At 44.2% G+C, this 9,819-nt stretch overlaps 2 pseudogenes; both read right to left on the reverse strand.

Moving 5' to 3' along the window:
* Positions 1-2,730: 2,730 nt before the first annotated feature.
* On the reverse strand, positions 2,731-3,034 carry LOC107525967 (small ribosomal subunit protein eS27-like pseudogene; annotated as a pseudogene).
* Positions 3,035-4,570: 1,536 nt separating this feature from the next.
* Positions 4,571-5,016, reverse strand: LOC107525966 (single-stranded DNA-binding protein, mitochondrial pseudogene; annotated as a pseudogene).
* Between the last annotated feature and the right edge of the window lie 4,803 nt (positions 5,017-9,819).

Raw genomic sequence — 9,819 nt, forward strand, 5'->3', positions numbered from 1 at the left:
GGACCCATGGATCCCAATATTGGAACTTACTCTTTTATTCACTGTACTGACTCTGATACCTCTGCCTCAGTTTCTGTCCAGCCCATATCTCACTAGGTGGCATAGCTAAATGCTATGGAGGACTTAAACTTTCTCACTATCTTTAACTGTGCTGATTAGACTGAGGGGTTGGGGTGGGGTGAACTCGTTTCTCTTTCTGGGCCTTGGGGAGAGTGAAGCTTAACTCTTAGGGGTAAAGATATCAAAGCACTCTTAGTGAGTAGATGGTCCTGGGAAGTGGAGCCAGGCCAGGAACCCTACGAAGGACTGGGCAAGGGCTCAGTATATGAGCTCTGGTAACAGTCACTTCTAGTAGCAGTTGTATTTCTTGTTTTGTACTTCCATTCTGGTATCCTCTAACCATTAAGTAAAATTTTATTCAGAAGTTGTGGCTTGGCATTAGCTATACTTCAGGGATGTTAGTGGAGTTTCCCCCACATGGGTGAAGGTGAAAAAGAACAGAATCTTTTTCCTTGAGCCAGAGAGGCAGTTACAGTGGGGGAATCATAAGTAGAGGTGGCTATGTTTGGTGGCGTGGCAGTCTCCTGCAGGAGGAGGAGTTTAATATCATAAGAAGGTGATCATAGCAGAAAATATAAGCACACTTGTAGCACAATCTGGGGAACTTTTAGATAGTTTCCTTCAGTCAAGCCACTATTTTTACAAGTTTCTTGTGTATCATTTTAGAGTTTATTTATTCAGATATGAAGATATTAAGATCTCATTTTCCTATCTTTTAAAAAACTCTGGTACCCTTTACAATTCACCATCTTTCCCTAGCAATCAATGGGTCATTCCTTCTTTTATTTTCCTTTTGGAAAAAAAAAACACAACAAACTCTTTTTAGAACTTCAGATTATTCTGACTAAAATTTCCTGAAGTGAAAAGATTCTAGATATCCTTTCTATGTTCATTCATCCATTTAATTCATTCATTTAGCAAAAATCTATTGATTTTCTGCTGTGTCAAAAAGATCCTGCATTCAGTTCTTACAGGTTTACAGAGATTTTGCATCTTGCCCTTGAAGAGCATGTAGTACATTAGGAGATATAAGACATGAAGCTAAATAACCATGACAGGTGTATAAAATGCCACAGCAGTTCAGAGAAGGAGAGCTTAGTTAAATCCTATGGATCAAGGAAGGCTCTGAGAGGAAAAATGGCCTTTAAGTTGAGGCATGAAAGTTGGGTCTATGTACCTGTAGAGATGAGGTGAGGAAAAAGAAAGAACATTCGAGGTTATATCTCAGCACTCTTTTTTACACGTGAAAGAAATTCAAAGTAGCTTAAACAAAGAAAGAAAAAGTAGGATAATATATTAGCTCCTGTAAGAAGATGGTAGGAAAGGATGCAGGGCAGGCAAAAAGCATGGAGGTCTATTAACACCTGCATCACGAGCAAAGGCATTAAAGCAGCAAATTGTAGGCCACACTCTGAATATGGTAGGAAGCTCAGTTATGTTTCAGAACAAGGCTGGGACTAGTGTGAGGGGAAATGAGACATCTAGAGTACAAAATTTAAGGAGATACTCTCAGATGTCAACCCTGAACTTGCAGGACTCTGAGACAGCGTGCTTCCTTAAATTTTGTAAGTTAGACACCTTGCTTGCTTCAACCTAATCCTGGCCCTGATTAGAAGAAAGAGATGCTCAGTGGTGTTGAAAATCAATAGGTTGAATAGTTCGATGACCTAGTAGAGTGACCATTGAGGGAACAGTTTTTGTGCTTTTTGTTGTTGTTAATCCTCACCAGAGGATATTTTTTTCATTGATTTTTAGAGAGTAGAAGGGGGGGGGGGGCATCAGTGTGAGACACATTGATTGGTTGCCTCCTGAATGTGCCCTGACCAGGGCTGGGGATAGAACCCACAACCCAAGTACGTGCCCTTAACCAGGAATCCATCCTGCAAACCTTCAGTGCGCAGGCCAGTACTCTAACCACTGCACCACACCAGCCAGAGCGAGGGGACAGTTTTGATGGAATGATGCAAGTAAAAGCCAGATTGCAGGTGGTTAAGGAGTGAGAATATAGTGAAGAAATGAAGGCAAAGAATGTAGGCTACTCCCTCTGAAGTTTGGTGGTAAGGGAATGATAGAGAAGGCATTGCAACTTGAAGGAAGAACTGGGGCCCCAACAAATATATTTTACTTTATTTTATGTTTAACATTGGCAATATCTGACCCAAAATGCAGTTCTCTATTTCCATGGAATGACCTGAAGGGTTCCTGGCTCTCTTCCAACAAAAAATAATTTTCTACTAGCCTACTAGTAATGTCTGAATTGCTACCATTAGTGATTTGGGGTTATTGAATTAAAAGGATTATCTCCTAGCAGTTAGTAAGTACCCTCCCAGGTCCCCATCTGTAGGTAATTCATTAAGCTTTTAGCAGCTATTTGTGTAATGTGAATTGGTTTATCTGATTTTTCTGTGTGTGACAACTAAGAATAGATTTTTGACAAAGGAAGGATGAAGAGCACTGAGGATTTTTGACAATTTGGGATATGGTACCCATAAGGAGGCAAAGTGAAGAACTCCCAAAAGGAAAGTTAACCAGGTTCTAAGGGGTAATCTGTCAACCTCAGGGGTCTTCCCAAGGCCAGCTCTCCATTTTCAATCTTAAACTCTCCCTCCCCACATCAATGGATCTTTTTTTTTTTCCCCATAATCAAAACTTTATTGAAAAACCGACACCAAAATAGGAGATCACTGTTGTATACTTACAAAATTAAATGTAATCACATTATCCTGGTAGATTAACTAGAATTATTGAACTGATAAGGCTTTCTGTGATATAACACAAATTCAGGAGGTTGTGTGGGTCATTAGTGCTGCTTTCTTCTAAATGAATACCCTTCCGTGAGTCTAGCCATTCCTCCTGTCGGCTGGCACAACACTGTTGAACAACCTACACAAAGAACGACTATCTGAGCATGACTGAAAACTGTGGTGATCTTGTAGCAACCTGGACATTTTACATCCATGAAATAATTTGGACTTTGAACTAGCTGTTTCTTTTTATGTTTTTTCTTTTCCTCTTCCAAGGACGGATGTAGTAAATCTCTAGCCAAAGGCTTGATCCTCTCGCAAGCCTAGCGCGTCAGGATCTCTGAGGCGACACCCTCGGCGAGCAACACGCGATCAGTCAATGGATCATTTTTTAAGACAGCTTTTGAGTATAACCTTGTCAAAACTTTCTGTGAATATACTTTTTGTTCCAGATAATGGAACAGTGTATTGGACGTGGAGTCAGAAAACCTGTTTTCATTGAACACTCACTGGGCCTATACAGAGGCAGAATTACCTTGAAGCAAATGATGCTTAGGTTTCCAGATACCTCACTTGCCTAGGCCCCTTCCCAGACCCTGGGAGGCATGCTAGCAATATCTTCACATGATCATGCATTTGGGGTAAATTTTCAAAATAAGATAATTACAACAGACCACTGTCTCTTTCCACTCCTATTTTCCCTTTGTCACATTTCTCCTAGTGCTGGGTAACCCTGGAGTAACCACAGTCATTTTTGTGATCCAATAGCTAAAGGGAAGTTGAGTTGGATTCAATTAGTTTAGGTTTACTGGTATATATTTGTATGGTTTGCTGTCACTTTTGTGTATTTCTTTGTTTTGTTAATCATCACTTGAGGATATTTTTCCATTGACTTTGAGAGAGATTAGAAGGGAGGGAGGGAGGGGGAAAGAGAGAAACACGCTTGTGAGAGAGACAAGTGCCCTGACCGTGGCTGGGGACTGAACCTGCAACCCAGGTATGTGCCCTTGATTGGGAATTGAACCAGTGATCCTTGGGTGCACAGGCCAATGCTACACTCTAACCTCTGAGCCACACTGGCCAGGGCACTTTTGTATATTTTTAGGTTATTGCTAGCTGCTTCAGTGCAGAGATGTACTGCAGGAATATTCTTTCTGCCCACTGTGCTGATTTATGTGTCACAACATGAATGCGTAAAGCCCTTGATCATAAACTGGTTAGTGAGTGTTATTACTTAGGATGGGTCACTATTCAAGGAAACTTGAAATGTCCTGCTCACATATGAAAGAAACTTCATAGAGACTTTCCCAAATTTGATAACAAACCTAAAAATTACATATGGCATTGCCCATACTGAGCTTTAAAGCTGAAAGAAGCTCTTCTAAATTATGAATGAAAAAAATCAAAATCAACCCATACTGGAGAAAATTTGAATTATCTTTCTATTCGAGATTATATTATAGAATTGTTGTCATATAAAGACATAATCAAAGAACATACAGAAAAAAAGGTAGAGAGAAAACTATTCTAGAGGTGTACATGACAGGTAATTAATACAATGATTTTGTTACTGTTTGTGGAATTCTGTTATTATTTGTTGTATTGATGTTTGTTGTATTTGCCAGGTTTTAAAATTTTGTAATTGTTGTGATTTCTTTTCATTTTATACAAAATAATGTCTTAATTCTTGTCCTTAGAAAATATAGATTACATATGATTTGGAAGTAAGACTGTACCAAACAATGGCCAAAGAAAAATCATCCACTCTATGTCTTCTCTTTTATCTGGTTACTCAGAAATATAATGTTATCCGCCATGATTGCTGTTGCTCGTCACCTCACATCATTTTTATCCAGGTATCCATCATGGTCTACTTACCCTTCCACATAAATTCAAGAACCCCTTTTCACATACTGATATGCCACATCTCTAATGCCTGGTTGGAATACTGAAATTCTGTGCCATGTTGACTTCTGACTGACATCACCCATTTGGTATGCTTCGCTTTCCCCTGATTTTTCTCATTTGTTGCTGCAGAAAATAATGTATCTGGGTTTTTTCCTTCCACCTGTCTCATGACATAGAGTCCCAATCCACTCACCTAAGTAACTGCACACGATTCAAAGATCTTTCAAGAACAAAACTGCTAGCTACTTTAGACTCATGTCTTACAAAACTGATGAAGCACCTGTAATGCAAGTCTTCAAAACATGGCTTCTATTTTTCTTTTCCTACAATCTAATCAATCTTTAGTCTTTTCCCAGCACAGGACTCATGCCTTCATCTCTCCCTCTTACAATTTCTTTTTCTTATACCCAATTTTGTACTCATAATTTTGTATCCTTTACTTTTAAAGAGTATTCTCCCCTCCAAATTGCATAAATCTCAAGCCCTACAAAATCTGGATTCTTCTCTGATCTTTTGACTTTGAACAATTAATGTGAGACACTAGTTTCCTTATCTGGAAGGCTGGAATCACCATATCTGCCTACTTAACTTCCCAGGGTTCTTGTGAGGAAGTAAGATGGTGCAGGTGAAAGGATGTTATTATTAGCTATAAAGAGCTATGCAAATGTAAGTAAAGTGGGATCACTGCTTCCTCCTCAAAGAAATGGATCTTTCATTTCCCCTAAGAGACTATGTTATCTTTTCAGTGATCATAATTTACATTTGGGATTATCCTGACTTGCAGGATGGGCCATGATCCCTTTGGAGAACTTCACATAGATGACCAGCAGCCCCAAGCAGAGTAAAAAGCCTAGGAAAGAAGATGGTGCTAGCACAAGCCCATCCATTACCACTGTTGGAAAACTAACACATTGGGTTCTCTCTGCTGTGGGTGGTAAGTAGAGCTGTTTCTGATACTAAGAACAGCATTTAGCATTTAAATTAAATAATATTCCAAATATGTAGATGACATCTATTAAAAAATTATTTTAAGGGGAGTTGTACAGCTTATTTCTTTGCTCTAACATTTAAGGGAAGTTCCAGTCCTGACCACCTATTATTTATTATGTGAGAGTCTGTGCTAGGTGCTTTATATACATTATCCCAAACTCTCACAATATCCCTAGATATTATCAACCCCATTTTTCATAAGTAAAAACTAAGGCTGTCTTTAGGTAGCCTTGCCACTGGTTGAAACATTAGGGCTCTGACCCTCCCCCAGATATGCAGAATACGTGCTGACCAAGTGTCTCTTTTGTCTAGCTACTACAGGAGTGAATCTCAAAATCACGCCCAGAGATTTTGTTAAAACACAGATTGCAGGGCCCTACACCCCAAGAATTCTGATTCAGTACTTCTGGGGTGGGACCTAAGAATTCTGCATTTCTAACAAGTTCTCAAGAGATGCTGATGGTCTGCTAGATGGGGAATCCCCTTTGAGAACCACCTTGTTCCGATTCATTCTCACCTACCACCATTGATATATCTCTGCTTTAATATGTTAAAATAGTCACATTCTGATCCTGGCGTTGGAACCTGGATGTTTGGACAATTTCTAGGTTGTCCTTTTTTTTTTTTTAAAGTATTTCCTTTCATTAAAATATTTGATTAGTTAATTTATCAAATCCAAGATGCCCTTGATTGAGACACACCTGGACTTTAAAAACAAAACACAACAAAAACTTAAAGCTCAAAGGGTTGAGTTGACTTGCTCATATTCAGTGATTAGGTATTTTAAAGCAAGATCTGTTTGATTCCACCCTTGCTACATGCTGCTTACAATACAGTTTTCCTATTTGCTTTTCTGTTGTAAATTGATGAATTTAGCTCATTCAGTCATAACTGCCTGCAAAAATAATTCTGTAGATCAGATGTTTAGTATATACGTATGCATAGATCTTTAGTAAAAATGCATACTTTATCATGAATTTATGGAAAGTCAGGAGTATACCCAATGTAATAAAATATGCTTTAAATGGACAACTCTTTAATACAAATTTTAAATACCTGAAAACGTTTGGAATACATAATAAACTAGTTTATCACCAACCAGACTGTTCATATATCAAATTAAAATGCACCACCTGAACTTAGATATTTTATTTCATGCTAGAAAAGTCAAGACTAATCTCTTCAGCCAGAAAGACAAGTAAAATCAACATTCTCAAGTTGCGGATTGACAATGCCAGGCTAAAATGACTTTTCAAGAGACAGTTTTATATGTATCTTATCAGAACTTAAAATTACACACAGTTCATTTGCTTTCGTCCATTACATTTTAAAATTGAGATGAGTCTGGTAGCAAGTAGATTTTCATGGGGCTTTAGTGATTTAAGATTTTAATGAAAACTCTAGTTCCCCCACTGGGTTAGTCTGAAGCATGGATTAAAATTGGACACCTTATCTGACTGAGTTTGTGATTTTTTGTGCTTACTTTTAAATTTGTAGGTCAAGACTAAAGTGGGGGAGCAAGGAAGAGAAAGAAAGAAAAGAGTTATCTTGGAACAGGAAACCCCCATCATCCTATAACAGACAAAAATATTAGGAATTCTATTTTATAGGATTCAGAGGACATAACAGCTAGACTTCGAAAACCAAGGGGTAACCTTTACCTTACTGTTTGGGAAAATGTGTGTGTGAGAAGGTAATTTTCATGTTATGAACGCAAAGCCACAGGATGCTAAAAAAACATAAGCCTAGAGGGAGAATCATCCCAGACAACCTGACTAGTAGATAAGAAGCGGTCACCTGAGCTGGGAGGAGTTAAATGAACTTTGGGTCCAGCCTCTATTAGTCACCTTTGTGGTTCAGATGAGCTCAGAGCTAGCCGCACTTTACCACTAATTCAGAACAGACTGGCTTCAAGGAAGACCTGTTAATTCATTCCGTTTTAAAATATTTATTGGGCACCTAATAATTAGCATAGGTGCTGGGAATACAAAGACGACTATGATTTGGTCCTTGCCCTTAAGGCGCTGACGCTCTGGCCGGGGGAGTCAAACAGAGACAAGAACGTGTGTTACGACCTTTAACACAGCGTTCGGACCGGGTGCGGCGGAAGCACTAGAGAGGAAGTGGGAAAGTCTCGGGGCGCCCGGCAAATCACGCAGGGCCCCTGCGAGGCTGGGGAGGCCCGACCGGGGGCCGGCGCGCCGCCGAGGCGGGGAGCGGCGTGGGCCAGGGCGAGCGGAGCCTGCTCCAGCAGAGGCCCGCGGCCAGAGCTGCTCGCTCTGCTCTGGGATCGCCCTCACGCTCCTTTGTCTCCAGACAAGAAAGCGAAAAGGGGACGAAAACCAGTTGGATCCCTCACAGTAGCGCAGGTCTAAAAAAGTTTGGGAATATAAATCCTAGCAACTAGAGCCGCAAGGCAGGATCTAGCCTGAGGAGACTCATACGAGCTGAAATGGGAGCCGCCAAGTTTCCAAAAGGAGGGGTCTCCGGAGGCGGGGGGCGGGGGGTGTCTGCCAGAGTTGAACTGCGAGGCCGCGGACATTAGGTCCTCAGGGCGTACCGCCCTGGTTCCCGCCCCGACGGCCGGGACCCCCGCGGATCTGCCGGGCGCGCAAAGCCCTCTCGAGGCCTCAGCGCCTGCGAATCCCTCTCCCTGAGTCTGGAGCCTACCTGCTCTTCTGTCAGTTCTCGGGGACTCGCTCGGTGCCGCCGAGAGCGGGCGGTGACAACCGTCCTCCGGCCGGGCCCAGCCGACAGCTCACGGCAGCCGGCGCGGCGCAGGCCCCTCACGCGCAGGCCCGACGGGCGCGGACGCACCTCGCGCAGGCCCAGACCCGCGCGGCGCCGCCGCACCGCGCACGCGACGCTTTCCCGCCCCCGGCCGTCGGAAGGGCGAGGGCGAGGGCGGGCCTTCGCTGCTTGCCGAGCGCCAGTTAGTGTGTCTTTCCCCTCGCCTTGGTTTTTATTTAATTCGTTCACCCCTTGGTGTTGAGGGGTGCTTGCCCTCGTGCCACTAGAGTCAGGCAGTCCTAGGTCTTACACGTGTGAGAACTCCCGGGGCGCTGGCGGGAAAAGGTGGGTGTGGTGTTGTCATCCGCAGAGGACCCCGGAGGAAGGACGCGCCTTCCGCGTACTGGGGCCCACTCGGGTCTGATCCCAGGGGAAAAGTTGGGGCCGACGTCCTCGCTCAGGGCCGCCTCCTCTAGGGGACCCGCGCGCTCGCGCCCCCGCCGCCGACTCCCAGCTGGCCTCGGGGGGGGGGGGGTGCGCGGCGGAGGGACGCGCCTCGGCGACCCGGCCAGCGCGCGGACAATGACCCCTTCTCTCCCGGCCGCCACCCCCTCCTCCGCGACACCGCCCCCCTCGCAGCCCCCGGGCAAACCTATTAGCCATTCAGGCCGACAAAACCCCGCGGCCCCGCGCATTGTCCCGGGGAGCGCCGGGCCACTGTCATTAGCCCTGATTACGCTGAGCCGCCTGACAGCCCCGCGGGCCGCCGGCAGACCCCCCATTCACCGCCGCCCCGCGGCCCCGCCTCACAATAGGAGCGGAAATCGTCCGCGCACCCGAGTCCCGGCTGAATAGAGCGAAAAGCTGCTGCTCTGCTCCTCCCGCCCCCTTCTCGTTGTCTTTAGATACAATATTTTTTCCCTTTTTGTTAAAATTAGGGCGAGAGAACGAGGTCAAGGAAGATTTTGCTTGAGCTCTTTGCCTGTCATTTGTTTAATGTAAACAAAGAGCACGTCCTCCCCCACCCCAGCCTCTCACCCCCTCCCTTCCTCCCAGGTTTTTATAAACAAGTTGGGGACGCGGAGAGCCGCGGCGGGGGAGCGAGCGCGGCGGGTGGAGCGGAGGGGCCATTCAGGTGGAGGAGCCGAGCCGCGGCCTTCGGCGAGCTGGAGCCTTCGCGCTTCTGGCGGAACTGGCGGGTGGTTGAAACATTTACTGCCCGTGAAGCAGCCTGAGTGAGGCCTGAGCGTATAACCCTCAGACCGGTCAGGTCTGTTGAAAGATAAAAATGCAGCTTCTTTCCACTTTGCTGGAGTAACTGGGTGTGTTTTTTTTGCAATTGTTACAGGAAAGGAGTTTCAAGAAAGGAAGGAAGCCCATCATACGG

The sequence above is a fragment of the Miniopterus natalensis genome, chromosome 1 (genome assembly GCF_054644295.1).
Source record: "Miniopterus natalensis isolate mMinNat1 chromosome 1, mMinNat1.hap1, whole genome shotgun sequence".
Lineage (NCBI taxonomy): Eukaryota > Metazoa > Chordata > Mammalia > Chiroptera > Miniopteridae > Miniopterus > Miniopterus natalensis.